Source organism: Bombyx mori, chromosome 11 (genome assembly GCF_030269925.1).
Source record: "Bombyx mori chromosome 11, ASM3026992v2".
NCBI classification, from domain to species: domain Eukaryota; kingdom Metazoa; phylum Arthropoda; class Insecta; order Lepidoptera; family Bombycidae; genus Bombyx; species Bombyx mori.
The window spans coordinates 4,404,025-4,424,184 of NC_085117.1; the positions used below are offsets into that span (position 1 = coordinate 4,404,025).

Here is a 20,160-nt window from a genome sequence, read left to right on the forward strand (position 1 = left end):
ATTCCGTCCACGGAGTGTAAATGCTTTCTTTAATATTTAGAAAATAGTCAGTGAAAGGTACGAGTAATGAGTTTGTAACGTCAATACTGTTTATAGCCTCGCGTGCAGCTTTGTCAGCTTTTTCGTTGCCCGTTATGCCTCTATGTGAAGGAACCCACATAAATGCTATATTTACATTCTTATGATGATATTTATACAAAAGCTCTTTTATAATATACAAGACGTAATTAGCTTTATAATTTACAGATATATTACTTAAACTCTCTAGCAGGCTTAAAGAATCTGTTATTATTAAAAAGTTTTTACAGCTATTAACCACAGTAATTCGCAGTAAGGCTTGATAAACAGCATAAGCCTCTGCAGTAAAAATGGAACAAGATTCATTCAAAACAAAGCTTTGAGAAAACCTAGCCTTTGAATCATAAAATGCTGCATGCACATAATTATTCCCTTTGCTGCCATCAGTATATATAGTGTAATATGTATTTTGTGACAAGAACTGAATCATATCAGAATTGCTATTAATTGTACTTGGGATTATATTTACTGGATATGAAATGGAGTGATAACTATTAGAGTAACATGGCCAAAGGGACTGTTTACTGATCTTTTTATACTTATTATCTATTTCCAGATATATTATGGACAAAGGTGGTGTATATTTGTTAGGGGTTATTCCAGTTAATAATGAAGGAGGAGTGATGTCTAGGTATGGTGCAATTTTTTGAACTATTTGCTTATTATTAGAAGATAGTTTTGTGTTGTCCAGCTGGAGCACTGGGTATGAATACTCCAGAGGGTCCCACAAACAAGTTCGAAAAGGAATGGTAGCGAGCGAGGTGCGGACGTATTCTTGTGTGTATGCTTCGGTGGTTGCGGGTGAACTGTCGGCGCCAGTAAAGGCGCACGCGCGGCTTGCCAAAAGGAAAGCCACTCGGTCGCTACTCTTTGAATCGCGCCGGGAACCGACAACGAGAGTCCCTGATTGGTCGCGGCGCGCGATCAGACGCGGCTGCCGACGCGGCAGGCGTTAGGGTTGCTATATACTCCCCCTCTAGTCCTGGAGAACGCCCTCGCTCCTGGACTAGGACATTAACAGCTTTAACTGGGCGTCCACGTTTCCTCTTAGGAATCACAGGTTTGGGTAAGGAGTCTTTGTTACCGTGGTAACAGGTAAGGTCTTGGGTATGGTATTTCCCTAATATAATATCAGGCGGTTTCTTCGAAGGATTCAAACAGTAAGGAGGTACTGAAATTGGTGCATGCTCACCTGTTTCGATGCGATGCTCAGCAAACGGTGTTGGACCTCCCCCTGCTCTGAAGATGTGTGCGTGCCTGTCCAGTACGTTAGCGAGCGTTTGCCGCTCAGCTGGCGTAAGGTGAGTACCTTCGTCATCCCTAAGGATGTCTGTAGCAGCGCAGGAAACTTTGCGCGACTTAGGTTCGAAACACAGATTATATTTTACCATCGCATCATCACTGAAGAACCAAACCTCTTCTTTGAAGTCGATTACTACTCCAGCTGCGGTAATAAAATCTATTCCTAATAACGTTTCATTATTGGTGGATTCAGGAAATATGAGGAATGGAGTGGAAATAATTGTCGTCTCTAGGCGTACATCGAGTGTGGTGGTAAAAACGTCCATAATGCGTACCTACCACACCGTCGGCAAGTCTGACTCGTTGAGAGGAAACGCGGAGAGGATGGTTGTTCTGCTGGAGGAGAGCGTATAGCGTATGACCCGCGATGCAGTGTTTTGCAGCTGTGTCTATTAAAGCGGTGCCGTCAAAACCCAGTATATTTATGTTAAAAATCGGCCGTACGTCACGACCAATAGGGGGTCCCATAAGATCGTCATCTCCGCCGCAACCATAAAAACAATCAAATTCCATTACATCACGCTTATTCCCATATTTCGGAAAATTCGGGTTTATCCCGTTTTTATCACAATAATTTTCAAATAATGGTATACAAATCTTACTGTCGCCCGGACATCTTTGATGAACAAAATTTGAATCCTCTGCGACCGCGCAGGTTAATGTTTGACATTGCCCGTTTGTATTGGCATTGCGGCAAAGATGTCCGTCGACGCCAGAAAACATATCCAAATGACTACTTTTGTTTAAAAAAAAATTATCATTTTTAGGTTCGACAACCAAAGAGTTAACATTTTCAGTTGTGGCGGCTGAAGGGTTAACATGAGTAATGTTTTCGCTCGGACTATTATTATTTTTGCGATCGTCACTCGATCGATTACAGTTATGCATTTCGTGTTGCATGCAGTGATATTGTGGTTCTTTTCTCGAGAAGAACCTGGGCGATCAATACGAGGTCGATCGGCATTATCACTGTTTCAGTAACCTTAAACCGCGAACGATTTGAATTATGGGCAGCAAAATTATAATTTTGTGGAATTCGCCGCTGTTTATACTGTGTGTAGGTATCAGTGCATGCATCACTATTTGGCAAAATAGGTATACAAGTTTCATGCACTAAATTAGAACTATGAATACGGTCTTTTACTGATTTGTCGTTTTCAAATTTAAAACACACTTTTGAATCGACACAATAAAATGACTGATCACTTTTAATTTCACTTTCACTAGATTTTGAGTGAGTTTTATTTTTAAGTAAGTTAGTATGAGATTGATCACCTTGTTTTGAATCTAACTTACGACACTGGTTCTTCTCGTGACCGAAGAAATGGCAATACGAACATTTCGGGCTTCGCTTCCTTTCGACGGAGTCAAATACACGCGGCGTTCCGGGAACAAGCGGCGGCTGCGTCGCGGGCTCGTGGCCGGGGGCGGCGCCGCTCGGAACGCACGCGGCCGTGCGCGCTGCTACTGCTGGCAGAGGGCGGGTGCGTCCGGTGCCGGTCGTCGACTCGTATGGTTTTCTTGCTAATTCTCCCGTCGGTCTTGAGGCATCGTGCTCGTAGCGAAGTTTGTCCGTCGCGTCTTCAATTTGGCGCGCTCTTTGCAGGAGCACGTCGAATGAACTTACTTCGTCGCGGCGAAGTCTCTCCCGTACGCGGCGGCTGAGGAGTCCGTAGATCATGTCCAGCTGGACTTTCTCGCTTAGGTCGCCGGCAGGTAGCTTCGCGAGAAGAGCACGCGTCGCAGCGATGAAACGGTCCGTTCTTTCGTCGTTTTGTTGACCTCGTTTGAATAGTTGAACGTATATACAGTGTGGAGGTCTGCGATCACCGAAAGCATCTCGTAAGGCTGAGACGGCATCGCACCACGAAGATATAGAGGACTTCACACCCAGCCACCAGACGGCAGCGTCGCCGCACAACATCATGGACAATCCCCGGACGGCGTTCTCATCCGAGTTGTCGGAGCAGTCGCGATACGCCTCAGCCGCATCCAGGAAGGCATCAAGCGACTCACCTGCAGTCCCACTAAAGCGCGCGGTACATCGGGCGAAGTTCGCGTGTGCATGTGATGCGGGCACTGGTTTTGATGTGTTGTGCCGTATCGTTTCAAATAATGATTTCAAAACCTCTGTTTGGCTCCGCTGTAGTGCCTCTACTATTGTTGACACGTGCTCGCTGGAGAAGGTGGCTTCGGCGGGGGCCACGTGGCTGTCGCCGGATCGGTTGTGGTGATTGGAGCGCGAGGCGTCAGCAGCGCCGATTTCGCAGGCGGGAGACGCGCTCGTAGATGCTTCTCGAAAGGACTCGTAGATTATGCGCGAGGCGTCGCCGGCGCCATTTTCTTGGGCGGCGGACGCGCTCGGGGAGACCGATCGCGGGACGCGGACAGACGACGGGTCCGTTGCATCATCATCCCTGCGATTTCGGCTAGCACGGTTATCACTTCGAGTGTTCACCATGATCATGAGTTCACAATTTTATTTGCAAAACCGATACGATTCGTCGACTCACCGCTAGATTTTCCTTACCACGTTGAGGCGCCAGTTTTGTGTTGTCCAGCTGGAGCACTGGGTATGAATACTCCAGAGGGTCCCACAAACAAGTTCGAAAAGGAATGGTAGCGAGCGAGGTGCGGACGTATTCTCGTGTGTATGCTTCGGTGGTTGCGGGTGAACTGTCGGCGCCAGTAAAGGCGCACGCGCGGCTTGCCAAAAGGAAAGCCACTCGGTCGCTACTCTTTGAATCGCGCCGGGAACCGACAACGAGAGTCCCTGATTGGTCGCGGCGCGCGATCAGACGCGGCTGCCGACGCGGCAGGCGTTAGGGTTGCTATAATAGTAATTTGAGACAGTATCTGTGCGCAAGTAAGAGACGTCTCAAGATTAATGGCATAACTTTTATCTCAACTTCCATGGCCCTTATGGGAGTTGAGCACATTGCACCGGATATTATTCTCAAAGCTCTGTTCTGTAATATATCAAGTTTACTTGCATGTGGGCTATTCAAATAAGCTAGAGAGCTATAATCAAAATGGCTCCTGACAATCGATTTGTATATTAAAGACAGTATTTTGGGATCTGCACCCCATGATACTCCAGCAAGACATTTCATAACATTAAGACCTCTTAAAGCATTTTTGGAAATATGATTAATATGTGATTCAAAAGTTAATTTCTGATCTATTATTATTCGCAAAAAATTTTTACTGGTAACCTTGTTTATAATTTCACCATTATAAATGACATTATAGGTTGGTGTATCCTTGCTGAATATCATTACATTGCTCTTGGATGGATTAATTTTTAAATGTAGAATGTCGTTGTAATAATAGAACAATTGGGATTTTTTTTTTTGGTCAGGAGGTAATCGCCGGAATTCCGCCCTCCCCTGGGGATGGAAGGCGGGGCATGTCGGAGTCGAACTGACTAAAACCTCCTGTCGCTCAAAAACCCGCGTCCGAACCTCGCATGAGACAGAACCCATGAAAAGGCAAAGGGGGGAAAGTGAAGCGTTTAGTGCGGAGCACATCTCTCCCATCACCCTCCCCCTCGGGACGCCGGACCAGCGGTCGTCGGCGCCACGACCACCAGCCCTCTCGGTCGGCAGGCTATCCGGAGCCCGCCTAGATGGCGCCGGTTAGAATGGGTTATCCTACGGAATACCCCGCTGGGTCAGAACCAGCGTGGGTCGAGGATAGCCGGCCTTCCATCACCCAGATGCTCTTGCGTAAAACGCGTGCAGAGCAGCTTGCACGTCGTCTTCTTAGGCCCCCTTCGCCGGTCCCCAGACCGACATATGAACACTTAGAGGGACCCGAAACACTTAGAGGGCCAGGGCTTGGGCGAGATCCGCCTCCCTGGCTCCCGTTCGATGGCGGCGGCCTTGCGCGTCTCTCACGCGCCCCGCCGCCTCCTTCTGCGAGATGGTGCACTCGCAGAAGTCGAACATCGCCTTGCACGACTCGGCGTCGCCGAGTATCGATGCCACAACACCCGGCAACGACAAGTCGTTTCCTATTTTTGCGACGAGGACACGGCGCCACCCCTCCCATGCGGGGCAAGCGACGAGCGTGTGCTCCGCCGTGTCCAAGTCGCAACCACAATGGTGGCACTCTGCCGTCGGCTCGGCTCCGATCCGGTGCAGGAACTCACCGAAGCAACCATGCCCAGTGAGCACCTGCGTGAGCCGGAAAGTGAGGCGTCCTCTGTCACGATTCACCCAATTCACAAGAACTGGGCGAATCGCCTCGACGGTCCTACGACCAGCCGAAAGATCGGCCAGCCGTCTGGACCATGACTCCAGCACGAGAACAATTGGGATAAAGCTACATTAATACTGTCTATTGCTACTTGTAAATTATAGTCGCTACTATACAAAACGATGTCATCAGCAAATTGTAGTATATTTACATTATTATTTACATTATCTATAAAGTTGCAGATTTCACTAGTGTATATATTATACAATAACGGAGATAAGGTAGCACCTTGCATTGTTCCTTTCGAGGCAGATTTTGGACCATATAGCATATTATTGTATTTTACATACACTGTCCTTTCATTCAAGAAGTTATATATCCATTTGCAGAGTTGTCCGGGTATTCCTAGCCCTGACATAACTTTCACAAGTATACCAGGATCTATACTGTCAAAGGCACCTTGAACATCAAGGAATATACAAACAGTATGTAAATTTTTTTCCTTCCCATGTTTCAGGTCAGATATTAAAGAGATAAAACTATCAGCACAGCTTCGCCCTCGCCTAAAGCCATATTGGACATTGGGAATGATGTGATTAGCTTCAACATACCAGTCAAGACGGACTTTTAACATTGTTTCAAAATTTTTACCAAGACATGAAGATAAGGAAATCGGTCTATATGAGCTAGCAAGTTCTGGTGCCTTGTCTGGTTTGAGTATTGGAATAACACACTGTGTTTTCCAAGCCTGTGGAATAGAGTTGTTAAGCCAAAGTAGATTGAGGATATATTTTAATGGAGATGTACAGCGTGCTTGAAGAGCGGGTAGTGAATGAACGAATGATAGCGAAATACATTAACTTATTAAGCTGTGATACTTAGCGCCTTAGAAGGCTAGCATCCTTGACATTGCTCTAAAATAATTGAAAGGCCTGGCCTGAACAATTTCTTTATAGTATTAAATTTTGAAACTATTAGAATTTTGTTATTGCCGAAATTCCTCACTTTGCTTGATTTTTGAATTTGTAACACGTATCATTAGTAAACAACTTTCCTAGGGCGATGTGTCTAAGAAGTGACGAAAATGAAACTATTTGGCTAATTATTTATTATTGCGATAGAATTATGCTAAGTTTTTCTTATTTTTGGAAACATTTTAACCATATCCTTTTGCTAATATAAGTTGATTTTATTTCAATACCTGGTTGTTTTATTTCTGATTATATTGTGCGACGTACAGGAACACTTTCCGTCAACATAATATGACCGAAAAACTTGAATATTTCTCATATTTATGTTTAAATTTTAATTTAAATAGCATATTTGAGTCGACTATTATTAAAGGCGGCAATCTGACTTTTGGACAATGATTGGTAAATCAGAAAAACGAATTATTGACTTTGTATTCCATCGGCAGTCACAAAACTCTTCGGAACGACATCTTAGATAAATAACAGGTTAACTATTAACCTTTATTTAATGCAGGTTTTGAACCGTATTCTTTGAAGGAGACGATTATATTCAAATCAATCTGTATTGACATATCAATAAAAAATTTTTGTCCAAATGCACAGATTGCCACCTTTGATAATAGAAGACTCATTTAGCTAGTTAATTACATATTCTTTGATACCAGATTAAATTTAAACAATTTCATTTAATCCCAAAATTATATTTCCTGATCGTCACGAGGTCAATTTTTGTGAAAATCACCCACATGATAATTTTCTTGAGATTTTCAAACTTTTTTATGACCTTTGTTTTCCGGAAAACGAATATTTATTCGATTACTCAAAAAGGCTAAGTGGATATCACGTGGTATAAAACAATGTATAAAAAAGAAAAGAAAACTTGTTTGGTTGTATAGGCATAACCCTTCTTTAATAAACAAAAATTATCTAAAGCAATACTCTAAAAGATTAAAGAAAATCATAAAACTTACACAGAAAGCACAAAATTCATTTAATATAAATAACTGTTAATAAATCAAAAACCACTTGGCAACTAATAAACCAGTCTAAAAATTATAAGCCAAAAAACTTTATTAGCACGATTAAAGTAGGCAACAAATTTGTGACGAACCACAAGCCATAGCTAACTATTTTAACAATTTTTCAAAACTGTATTGGAACGCTAAAGTTAGAATTTTGATTTCCTTAAGCTTGTCCCTCAAGGATTCCCTCGGGCGCATTTTATATATAGCACGAATAGCCCTCTTCTGCAGGATGAAAATCATTTCGATATCGGCAGCATTGCCCCATAGCAAAATGCCGTAGGACAACACAAAGGTAGTCAATGAGTCGCATTATGCTCTGTAATTGGAAAACTACCTATGAAAATAACTGAAATAAACCAGATGTGCCGTATCTTCATTAGTATACGTTCGTATTTCTTTTACCGCAAACGCTGCAGAACCAAGTCTATTCGCTAACTTGCATATGTGAGGACCCCACTGCAGCTTGGAATCAACTGTTATACCAAGAAAAACTGTCGAATCCACAAGCTCCAGTGTCTCTCCACTTACAGTAATATTAGTCTACTTGTCTAACATTAGGTGTGGTAAATTTTATACATTTTTTTTGTTATTTAATAACAGATTATTAACACTAAACAAATGTACCACGCGCGAGATAGCATCATTCACATCGTCATAATCTTCCAATTGTCGTTTAATTTTAAACCATAAGGATGTATCGTCAGCGAATAATACGACCTCGTGACGGGTTTCAATAAACTTTGGTAAATCATTGATATACACCAGAAATAGGAATTGACCCAATATGGAACCCTGAGGAACACCCATATTAAGTAAGACACCGGAAGATCTCTTTCCTTTAAAGTCTACCTTTTGTATTCTTCCGAATAAATAAGATTTAATAAGTTCTAATGAAACGCCCCTAATACCATAGTGGTGTAATTTCCTCAATAATGTATTATGTTCAACAAAATCAAAAGCTTTAGATAAATCGCAGAATACCCCAAGGGCATTATGCGGTTCCTCTCAAGCCTGAAGAATATTTTTAATAAGATCTACACTTGCATCAGTAGTTGAATGACTTCTAGTGAATCCATATTTTTTTTTTATGAAGCAGGTTATTGGAATTGAAATGGTTCGAAAGTTGTTCCAAAATAATTTTTTCAAAAATTTTACTCAATGTTACCTACATTGAGTAAAATTGTACTGAAATGGGTCTAAAGTTAGAGGGGTCAAAAGTACTACCAGATTTAAACAAAAGTATATCAATAATGGATTTTATGACTGTAATTGTTATTCCCCCTATAAATCACCAGTTTTCTTAATATTAATGAGCTTTAAATTATCAATTATGTCCTCTATATCAATATTCGTGAACTTAAAGTTAACATTGCATTTATCAACATGATCTTGCAGTAATGATTCGGCGACGGTAGGAGATGAAATTAAAGATTTTGTAATAGAAGCTGGGATATCAGCAAAGTAGCGCTCAAAGGCACTGGCCACTTCTTGATGAGAAGTTATTATTCTATCATTGATTGTCAAAGTTAATTCAGCATTGCTGTTTCTGACATTCCCAGTCTCCCTATTAATGATATTCCAAGTCATTTTAATTTTGTCAGGCGCATTTTTTATAAGATTGCCTAAGTGCAATGACTTGGCCAATGTACAGACTTTTTTAAACAGCTTGGAATATTTACAGACATGCTCATAAAATGACTTATTATGATTTTTTCATGATAAACATCATATATCTCTGCCTAATTTTGTGAATTCCAACAGTCGCCCATTCATTGAATGACCTTTTATTATGTAAGATCAGAGTTTTAGAAGTAAAGATGACACTAAATTCAGATTTAATGCAATTAAATAAATCCATGTAGTAAACATTCTTCATTACAACATTCGAAATTTTTGCCAAAACTTTACCTCAAAGCTTCTCCATACGTCTAATATTAATAGGAACAAACGGTAGGTTTCTTGAACTAATAACATCTGTAACAGATTTAAATTTAAAAGATAATATTGTCCACTGTGGTCTGAACTTAAATGATTAATAATGTATTTATGTAAAGGTTTTACATTTGTGAAAATATTGTCTATACAGGTTGCCGATGTGCTAGTTTTTCATGTGGGCTCTGAAAATAAATTGCTAAGGTTATATGATTTTAACAATGTTCTGAATCTAATAGTGGCATTTGTATTTTCTAATAAATTCATATGAAAATCACCACAGATAAAAATATGTTTATAAGAAACAGAAAGCTTTAATAAAACGCGTTCCATTATATTTTCAACAGAATCATAAACGGATTCGGGGGTCTGTAGAGCCTGTACACACTTACAACAATGAATCGCTCAAGCTCTACACAGGCCATTTCAATAATCAGTTCCACAGAGAGGCTCACAATATTTCGACATTCCTTACATTTATAATCTTTATTAACAATGATAAGTGAGCCACCTCGTATAGCATTCTCTCTGCAGAAGGAACTCACAACCTGGTGATTTTTAAAATTAAAATTTAATTCATATTTTTTAAGCCAATGTTCAGTTACACATAGAATAATGACTTTATTATAATCTTATGAATGTTTGTTTGGCAAGGCAGGGCCCAACCTCGCCGGCGGCGTCGCGATGCCCCGTCCCCACTTAATCGTGTTTGTATTGTTTAGTGTAATATAAAAAAAAAACATATACATATGTAACCTCTATACGATTAATCCTTAAAGAGGTTAATATGTTATTTATATCATTCTTCTATAGATGACATAAAATAGAATTTCGATTATTGAAACATTAGAACATTAGACATATAAAGAGCATTTTTGCAATATTAAAATATAAAAAGATATAAAAATAATGGTGAAGCAATAACTTTAAATGTTGTTTCTCTTTATAAGAGCAACTCAATTGCTATAGTTTTACAAAGCTTAACTGTATTTTGATTTAAATAAAAAATACATTATAAAACAACATTTCTACAGCTAGTTATCAAGAAAAATGAATAAATTGAAATTCATCTATAGAAGAATGATATAAATAACATATTAACCTCTTTAAGGATTAATCGTATAGAGGTTACACATATATATAAAATAACGCCCTTTGAGCGAAAGGGAATCCGGTTTCTATTCCGGAACCCGGCAGCGGAACCGTTTCAATAATCGTTCCCTCGTCTTTAAAAACGAGTGTTCGACGGGGTGACCCAAAGTGGCCTAAAGACGCCGCCGAGAGGTCCGCGAAGTTTTCTTTTCTGCCTGAGCGTTCGAGTTCGGTGCCGGATCTGGTCGATGTTCGTACGTTATGTTCGTTTTAGCGAGTTAGTATTTTAATAGAATGCGGCCTCAAAAACTGTATATATTTAATATGACACTCGCGAAAATCGTCTTACGTTTCGGACTGGATCCGGACCCGCGTTCTCCGGCCTTCCGCGGATCTTCCTAGCCGTAAGGTCGTGTCGGTTTCGTTTCGTGCGCGATGTGCGCGATCGGCACGATTCTGTACGACCGCCGTTCAACGGTCAGCTCAGAACTGGCACGGACAAGGGGAATCCGACTGTCTAATTAAAACAAAGCATTGCGATGGCCCTCGCGGGTGTTGACGCAATGTGATTTCTGCCCAGTGCTCTGAATGTCAACGTGAAGAAATTCAAGCAAGCGCGGGTAAACGGCGGGAGTAACTATGACTCTCTTAGGGGCGATACGCATTATTTTAATTTCTCGATTGAAATCCAGTCGTCTTAATCTGGTGACCAGTGGCGCGGTCACCAGTATAGTGCACAGGACGTGAATGGCTCCGAGGCTGGCGGAGTCACTCACTATAAGTGTGAGAGACGATGTCCTGTGCCAAGTATACGTCCAACCCTAACGGGTTAAGTGAAATTAGTTGCTCATAACAGGGACGGTGTACCTGTTTGCTCGTGGCTGGCTATCGAATGGACGGGACCAATACACCCCCCTGTTAGTAATGGGGTAAGAGAGAGCGGTCTGAAACTATGGCCGAGATCACGACGCCCCACTCCTACCCATAAACCTGCACGTGGTACCGCCGCACATTGACCGATACGGGAGGAGGGGCAGCACTTGAATCACGTAGTCTTGGTGTAGCCATTGCGGGACTACAGCCCTCGTAAGTGCCGCCTTAGAACGCAACGGGGCAATAGGTGGGCCGGGGCGCTAGCGGGGGGGAGTAATCTCCCCTGTTGGCGTGCACCGCACTGCTCCCTCTGGGGGCAGTGTCATCCGGAAACAGGTGGGCCGGGGCGCCACCAGGGGGGAGCAATCCCTCCTGATGATGGCGAGCACAGCACTGTCCCTTATGGGACGGTGTAACCCGGATGGCTGTACACGTGGTAAACACGTGACAGCAGCCCCGATGGACGGTCCGCGAGAACCGTCAAGCCTAGCAGGTACCTTCGGGTGGGGCCTTGCGATACCTGCGGGCGAGCCCTGCGGTTGGGTTTGCAGCCCGACCGCAGAGGGTTATAACTGTTGCAAAAAGTCCAATTAAGAAAAATAGACCTGAAGCCTCTGGCCTCCCGCTGGAGTCAGAGAGGACAGGTGATAACCCGACTGTGCGGGGTTCCGCCGGCGCAGATCCTGTGGGTCAGGATGCGCCTGGTTGGACCTGCCAGTTCTGCGAACGATCCTTTTCGACCAACAGGGGTTTGGGTGTCCACAAGCGTAGAGCCCACCCTGTTGAGACTAATACGGATGCCGCTCCGATGATGGTGAAGCGGCGGTGGCATGGCGAGGAAGTCGACCTCCTCGCTCGCACCGAGGCCAGGTTGCTCGCTGAGCGGGGTCAGTGCTCGGGTGGAGACCTCTTTGGCGCGCTCCCAGGGTTTGGAAGAACTCTGGAAGCGATTAAGGGACAACGGCGGAGGGAGCCTTATCGGGCATTGGTGCAAGCGCACCTTGCCCGATCTGGTTCCCAGCCGGGTCCCTCGTCAGGGGGGTGCTCGGCCGAGCCTGACTTCCGGCGGGCTTCTGAAGCTGAGGAGGCGGGCGAGGAACGATGCGCCGAAGACGCCGCTGCCTATGATCCATCCGCAGTCGGTCAGATGTCGCCCGATGCCGCTCGGGTTCTCTCCGAACTCCTTGAGGGTGCGGAGAGAAGACGAGCGTGCAGGGCTATGAGACCCAAGACTGCAGGGCGGCGAAACGATTTGCACGATGATCGGACAGCTAGTGCCCACAAAACCAATAGACAAAAGCGCAGAGCAGAGTACGCGCGTGTGCAGGAACTGTACAAGAAGTGTCGCAGCAGAGCAGCAGCTGAGGTGATCGATGGCGCGTGTGGGGGTGTCGGACAATCGCTCGAGGAGATGGAGACCTATCCTCGAGAGAGTGTCCGATGCACCTGAGCCTACACCGGAAGCTCTTCACGCCCTAGGGCGTGCGGAGTGGCACGGGGGCAATCGCGACTACACCCAGCTGTGGAAGCCGATCTCGGTGGAAGAGATCAAGGCCTCCCGCTTTGACTGGCGAACTTCGCCGGGCCCGGACGGTATACGTTCGGGTCAGTGGCGTGCGGTTCCTGTGCACTTGAAGGCGGGAATGTTCAATGCATGGATGGCACGAGGCGAAATACCCGAAATTCTACGGCAGTGCCGAACCGTCTTTGTGCCTAAGGTGGAGAGACCAGGTGGACCGGGGGAATATCGACCGATCTCGATCGCGTCGATTCCCCTGAGACACTTTCACTCCATCTTGGCCCGGAGGCTGTTGGCTTGCTGCCCCCCTGACGCACGACAGCGTGGATTTATCTGCGCCGACGGTACGCTGGAGAATTCCGCAGTACTGGACGCGGTGCTTGGGGATAGCAGGAAGAAGCTGCGGGAATGTCACGTGGCGGTGCTAGACTTCGCCAAGGCATTTGACACTGTGTCTCACGAGGCACTTGTCGAATTGCTGAGGTTGAGGGGCATGCCCGAACAGTTCTGCGGCTACATTGCTCACCTATACGATACGGCGTCCACCACCTTAGCCGTGAACAATGAAATGAGCAGCCCTGTGAAAGTGGGACGAGGGGTTCGTCAAGGGGACCCTCTGTCGCCAATACTCTTCAACGTGGTGATGGACCTCATCCTAGCTTCCCTGCCGGAGAGGGTCGGGTATAGGTTGGAGATGGAACTCGTGTCCGCTCTGGCCTATGCTGACGACCTAGTCCTGCTTGCGGGGTCGAAGGTAGGGATGCAGGAGTCCATCTCTGCTGTGGACTGTGTTGGTAGGCAGATGGGCCTACGCCTGAATTGCAGGAAGAGCGCGGTTCTGTCTATGATACCGGATGGCCACCGCAAGAAGCATCACTACATGACTGAGCGAACCTTCAATATTGGAGGTAAGCCGCTCAGGCAGGTGAGTTGTGTTGAGCGGTGGCGATATCTTGGTGTCGATTTTGAGGCCTCTGGATGCATGACATTAGAGCATAGTATCAGTAGTGCTCTGAATAACATCTCAAGGGCACCTCTCAAACCCCAACAGAGGTTGGAGATTTTGAGAGCTCATCTGATTCCGAGGTTCCAGCACGGTTTCGTGCTTGGAAACATCTCGGATGACAGATTGAGAATGCTCGATGTCCAAATCCGGAAAGCAGTCGGACAGTGGCTTGGGCTACCGGCGGATGTGCCCAAGGCATACTATCACGCCGCAGTTCAGGACGGCGGCTTAGCGATCCCATCGGTGCGAGCGACCATCCCGGACCTCATTGTGAGGCGTTTCGGGGGGCTCGACTCGTCACCATGGTCAGTGGCAAGAGCCGCCGCCAAATCTGATAAGATTCGTAAGAAACTGCGGTGGGCTTGGAAACAGGTCCGCAGGTTCAGCCGTGTTGACTCCACAACGTAACGACCATCTGTGCGCTTGTTTTGGCGAGAACATCTGCACGCATCTGTTGATGGACGCGAACTTCGCGAATCCACACGTACCCCGACATCCACAAAGTGGATTAGGGAGCGATGCGCGCAGATAACCGGACGGGACTTCGTGCAGTTCGTGCACACTCATATCAACGCCCTCCCATCCCGCATTCGCGGATCGAGAGGGCGTAGAGGTGGGGGTGAGTCTTCGTTGACCTGCCGTGCTGGTTGCAAGGTTAGGGAGACGACGGCTCACATCCTACAACAGTGTCACAGAACACACGGCGGCCGGATTCTACGACACAACAAGATTGTATCTTTCGTGGCGAAACCCATGGAAGAGAACAAGTGGACGGTTGAGCTGGAGCCGAGGCTACGAACATCGGTTGGTCTCCGTAAGCCGGATATTATCGCCTCCAGGGATGGTGTCGGAGTGATCGTGGACGTGCAGGTGGTCTTGGGCCAGCGATCGCTTGACGAGCTCCACCGTGAGAAACGTAATAAATACGGGAATCACGGGGAGCTGGTTGAGTTGGTCGCAGGTAGACTAGGACTTCCGAAAGCTGAGTGCGTGCGAGCCACTTCGTGCACGATATCTTGGAGGGGAGTATGGAGCCTGACTTCTTATAAGGAGTTAAGGTCCATAATCGGGCTTCGGGAACCGACACTACAAATCGTTCCGATACTGGCGTTGAGGGGGTCGCACATGAACTGGACCAGGTTCAATCAGATGACGTCCGTCATGGGGGGCGGCGTTGGTTGAGCCTTGCACAGTAGTCCAGCGGTAAGGGTGTAGATCAGGCTCGTCTGTTTCTCCCCCAGAGCTCGCTCCCTTGGCTTCCCTTATTTTTAACATCAGAAACAGACATTAAACATCTACTGATCCAATTTCGCCGGCGTACGGCCACGATCGGGAGGGTGGGAATCTCGGGGGTCTTCCGATCCTAATCCATGATGATTACGACCTCAGTCACTAAAGACGATGGCATGATGATCCGGCGATGAAAATAGCCAAATGCCTCGTCATCTAATTAGTGACGCGCATGAATGGATTAACGAGATTCCCACTGTCCCTATCTATTCCACTTGCTAACGAAGGCATACCGTTCGTGCAGCACGGCTGCTTTGCCGGTGTTGGCGGGCGTCCTGCCGGCGGACCTGGAGGTGACTCGTGCTGGACGGAGGATGCGGGAGTGCGAAGGATTGGCGCGGGAGTTGGCGGCGGAGAGACGACGGCGGATCGACAGTGATGTCTTGGCAATTTGGCAGGACAGGTGGGTGTCTGAGGGTAAGGGGAGGGAACTGTTCAAGTTCTTTCCCGATGTTGTGGGCAGGAGGAAGGCAACGTGGATAGAGCCGGATTATCAGACCTCGCAGATCCTCACGGGACATGGGATCTTCAATAAGCGGTTGGCGGATATGCGACTGAGGGAGGGGCATGCTTGCGACTGCGGGGCGGTTGAGGAGGACAGGGACCATGTCCTGTGGGAGTGCCCTCTATACGACGAAATCCGGGGCAGGATGCATTTTAAATATGGAGTGGACGCTTAAAGAAGACCGTGTTGCAGTTATTGCGTTGCATCGTTGCGGTTACGCGCCAATTCAAATTTTTAACATACTGAAAAATTTGAATATAACCAAAAGATTCGTTTATCCGTACCATCAAACGATACAATGAAGACTCTAGTGTAGATGACAGGTCAAGAAGTGGTCGCCCTCGGTCTGTTAGGACTCCAGCAGTGATAAAAGCTGTGAAGGCGCGAATTCAAAGAAATCCCAAACGTAAGCAGAAACTGTTGGCCCTTCAGATGGGGTTAAGCATAACCACGTTGAAAAGGGTGTTAAATGAAGACTTAGGGCTTCGGGCATATCGAAGAAAAACAGGACATCGTTTGAATGCTCGTCTAATGGACCTGAGACTGAAGAGATGCCGCGCTTTGTTGAAGCGGTACGCGGGAAAAAATTATCGGGAAATTCTTTTTTCGGATGAAAAAATTTTTACCGTAGAAGAGAGCTACAACAAACAAAATGATAAGGTGTACGCACACAGTAGTGAAGAAGCGAGCAACCGTATTCCGCGTGTCCAACGAGGTCATTTTCCATCCTCGCTCATGGTATGGTTGGTAGTTTCTTATTGGGGCTTAACAGAGGTACATTTTTGTGAGAAAGGTGTAAAAACGAATGCAGTTGTGTATCAAAATACAGTCCTGACGAACCTTGTGGAACCTGTTTCTCATACCATGTTCAATAACACGCACTGGGTATTCCAACAAGATTCGGCGCCAGCTCATAGATTGAAGAGCACACAAGACTGGCTGGCGGCGCGTGAAATCGACTTCATCCGGCACGAAGACTAGCCCTCCTCCAGTCCAGATTTGAATCCGTTAGATTACAAGATATGGCAACACTTGGAGGAAAAGGCGTGCTCAAAGCCTCATCCCAATTTGGAGTCACTCAAGACATCCTTGATTAAGGCAGCCGCCGATATTGACATGGACCTCGTTCGTGCTGCGATAGACGACTGGCCGCGCAGATTGAAGGCCTGTATTCAAAATCACGGAGGTCATTTTGAATAAACTTTAGTGTAATAAGAATCTATGTTTTGTTATGTTCATTTTGGTATATGAATGGTTACATAATGAATAAACTTGTTTCAATTATTTTACATTAAACATGTGACAGAATTTATGACCTGACTAGGTATTTAACATCAGAAACAGACAATAAACATCTACTGATGCAATTTCGCCGGCGTACGGCCACGATCGGGAGGGTGGGAATCTCGGGGGTCTTCCGATCCAATCCATGATGATTACGACCACAGTCACTAAGACGATGGCATGATGATCCGGCGATGAAAATAGCCAAATGCCTCGTCATCTAATTAGTGACGCGCATGAATGGATTAACGAGATTCCCACTGTCCCTATCTATTCCGTCGTCGGCCTATGTCGAGGACAGACGTGTGAATTGTTTTCCACTGTCTAATTAAAACAAAGCATTGCGATGGCCCTCGCGGGTGTTGACGCAATGTGATTTCTGTCCAGTGCTCTGAATGTCAACGTGAAGAAATTCAAGCAAGCGCGGGTAAACGGCGGGAGTAACTATGACTCTCTTAGGGGCGATACGCATTCTTTTATTTTCCTATTAAAATCTAGTCGTCTTAATCTGGTGACCAGTGGCGCGGTCACCAGCATAGTGCACAGGATGTGGATGGCTCCGAGGCTGGCGAAGTCACTCACTATAAGTGTGAGAGACGATGTCCTGTGCCAAGTATACGTCCAACCCTAACAGCCTGGCCACGGGACATTCGCCGATGCGAATATTCGCGCGGTGCGAACGGCGAAGCGTCTAGCGACTAAAACAAGCGCATAGAAATGTACCTAACAAGCCACGCGCACCGGCGACCGGCGAAGCGACCGGCGAAATGTACCGAGCGAATCGCGCGATGCGGCGGGCGAGCAAAACAAATGCATGAATACGGACGGCGCGAGCCACGGAGTCGAGCGGTAGTCGCGGCGAATAGTGCAGTGATTAAATGAGTTTAGTTGTTTTCGCCGCGAAAAATTAACGCCGAAATTTTTATATTTTTTATTTATTTTTTATTTTATATTTTTAAAGTCGTCGTGGCCTAACGGACGTCCGGTGCAATCGTGTTGAGCGATGCACCGGTGTTCGAATATCAGGCGGGTACCAATTTTTGTAATGAAAAACGTACTCAACAACACTCAACGTTCACGATTGATTTCCACGGTGAAGGAATAACATCGTGTGATAAAAATGAAATCTTCAAAATAATAATTTGCGTAATTACTGGTGGTAGGACCTCTTGTGAGTCTACACGGGTGGGTACTACCACCCTGCCTATTTCTGCCGTGAAGTAGTAATGCGTTTCGGTTTGAAGGGTGAGGCAGCCATTATAACTATACTTGAGACCTTAGAACTTATATCTCAAGGTGGGTGGCGCATTTACGTTGTGGATGTCTATGGGCTCCAGTAACCACTTAACACAAGGTGGGCTGTGAGCTCGTCCACCCGTCTAAGCAATAAATAAAAAAATAGCTGAAATACTAGCTAGACCAGCTATTTGGAAGTCTAGCCACCCAAAGTATTTCTCGTACTTCTTGTGGAATTCTCCATCTATATACTCCGATTCTTATTCAAATCATGTACTTCACAATCTTTTCCAAATAATAGGTCCTGAAAAAAAAAACTATTAATTTGTAAGCAATATCGAGATAATTTCGATATAGACATTTCGCTGTCGGACTTCCTTACTAGTCGCGGCGGCGAACGTGAGTACCCGTGGCCTGCAAACGGTGCTGCGCGAATGGTCGCCTCGCCCACCGCTTCGCTGTTCGCACCGCCGATCCCCGTGGCCAGGCCGTAACAGGTTAAGTGAAATTAGTTGCTCATAACAGGGACGGTGTACCTGTTTGCTCGTGGCTGGCTATCGAATGGACGGGACCAATACACCCCCCTGTTAGTAATGGGGTAAGAGAGAGCGGTCTGAAACTTTGGCCGAGATCACGACGCCCCACTCCTACCCATAACCTGCACGTGGTACCGCCGCACATTGACTGATACGGGAGGAGGGGCAGCACTTGAATCACGTAGTCTTGGTGTAGCCATTGCGGGACTACAGCCCTCGTAAGTGCCGCCTTAGAACGCAACGGGGCAATAGGTGGGCCGGGGCGCTAGCGGGGGGGAGTAATCTCCCCTGTTGGCGTGCACCGCACTGCTCCCCTCTGAGGGCAGTGTCATCCGGAAGTAGGTGAGCCGGGGCGCTACCAGGGGGGAGCAATCCCTCCTGATGATGGCGAGCACCGCACTTTTCCTTATGGGACGATGTCACCCGGATGGCTGTACACGTGGTAAACACGTGACAGCAGCCCCGATGGACGGTCCGCGAGGACCGTCAAGCCTAGCAGGTACCTTCGGGTGGGGCCTTGCGATACCTGCGGGCGAACCCTGCGGTTGGGTTTGCAGCCCAACCGCAGTGGGTTTACCTGTTGCAAAAAAGTCAGATAAAGAGAATAGACCTGAAGCCTCTGGCCTCCCGCTGGAGTCAGAGAGGACAGGCGATAACCCGACTGTGCGGGGTTCCGCCGGCGCAGATCCTGTGGGTCAGGATGCGCCTGGTTGGACCTGCCAGTTCTGCGAACGATCCTTTTCGACCAACAGGGGTTTGGGTGTCCACAAGCGTAGAGCCCACCCTGTTGAGACCAATACGGATGCCGCTCCGATGATGGTGAAGCGGCGGTGGCATGGCGAGGAAGTCGACCTCCTCGCTCGCACCGAGGCCAGGTTGCTCGCTGAGCGGGGTCAGTGCTCGGGTGGAGACCTCTTTGGCGCGCTTCCAGGGTTTGGAAGAACACTGGAAGCGATTAAGGGACAACGGCGGAGGGAGCCTTATCGGGCATTGGTGCAAGCGCACCTTGCCCGATATGGGTCCCAGCCGGGTCCCTCGTCAGGGGGGTGCTCGGCCGAGCCTGACTCCCGGCGGGCTTCTGGAGCTGAGGAAGCGAGCGAGGAACGATGCGCCGAAGACGCCGCTGCCTATGATCCATCCGCAGTCGTTCAGATGTCGCCCGATGCCGCTCGGGTTCTCTCCGAACTCCTTGAGGGTGCGGGGAGAAGACGAGCGTGCAGGGCTATGAGACCCAAGACTGCAGGGCGGCGAAACGATTTGCATGATGATCGGCCAGCTAGTGCCCACAAAACCAAAAGACAAAAGCGCAGA

At 46.8% G+C, this 20,160-nt stretch overlaps 1 long non-coding RNA gene across 1 annotated transcript; it reads left to right on the plus strand.

Moving 5' to 3' along the window:
* The first annotated feature begins 628 nt into the window (after positions 1 to 628).
* Positions 629 to 8,819, plus strand: LOC134199652 (uncharacterized). The gene is made up of 3 exons (XR_009974224.1): positions 629 to 709; positions 6,098 to 6,907; positions 7,188 to 8,819. It is a non-coding gene; the product is annotated as an uncharacterized LOC134199652 (long non-coding RNA).
* The last annotated feature ends 11,341 nt before the right edge of the window (positions 8,820 to 20,160 follow it).